Genomic DNA, 960 nt, shown 5'->3' with positions numbered 1-960 from the left:
CGCCATTCTCCTGCCTCAGCCTCCCGAGTAGCTGGGACTACAGGTGCCCGCCACCTCGCCCGGCTGGTTTTTTTTTGTATTTTTAGTAGAGACGGGGTTTCACCGTGTTAGCCAGGATGGTCTCGATCTCCTGACCTCATGATCCACCCGTCTCGGCCTCCCAAAGTGCTGGGATTACAGGCTTGAGCCACTGCGCCCGGCCTTTTTCCTGAATTTGAATGTTGGCCTGTCTTGCTAGGTTGGGGAAGTTGTCCTATATTTATGTCTGTCTCCAAATTCACTCTTTATATAAGGATTCCAGTCATATTTGACTAGGGCCCATCCTAATGACTTCATTTTAACTTGATTTTTCCCTGAAGTGACCCTGTCTGAAGTTTTAGGGGCTAAGACTTCAACATGTAAATTTTAGGGGAATACAATTCAATCCATAACAAATGTATTGCTTTCCATTTCTTTTAATTCATTATAGCAGCTAACACTTTTCTCACAGCTATAAATTTACCATCACAGATCCACTATTTTATGTAAAGAGATTATCTCTGTGACTGTTGGTTTGGGGCAAATATTACTAAGAGTCACAATCCATGCATTTGAGGGTGGAGGAGGTATGCTGATTTTGTATCCTGCAACTTTATTGTATTCATTTATTAGATCTAACAGGGTTTTTTTTTTTTGGTGTGTGTGTAATCTCTAGAGTTTTTTAATATATAAAATCATGTCATCTGCAAACAAGTACAATTTTACTTCTTCCTTTCTGATTTGTATTTCTTTTATTTCTTTTTCTTGCCTAATTACTCAGGCTAGGACTTCTAGTATTACACTGTATAGAAGTGATGAGTGTGGACATTCTTGTCTTATTCCTGATCTTAGTGGAAAAGCCTTCAGTTAATCATTGTTAAGTATGATGTTAGCTCTGGACTTTTCTTTATTATCTTTATTATATTGAGGTACATTCTTTCT

This window comes from Piliocolobus tephrosceles, chromosome 2, assembly GCF_002776525.5.
Source record: "Piliocolobus tephrosceles isolate RC106 chromosome 2, ASM277652v3, whole genome shotgun sequence".
Taxonomy (NCBI): Eukaryota; Metazoa; Chordata; class Mammalia; order Primates; family Cercopithecidae; genus Piliocolobus; species Piliocolobus tephrosceles.
The sequence above is the reverse complement of the archived record's forward strand: the minus strand, read 5'-3'. Positions refer to the sequence as shown.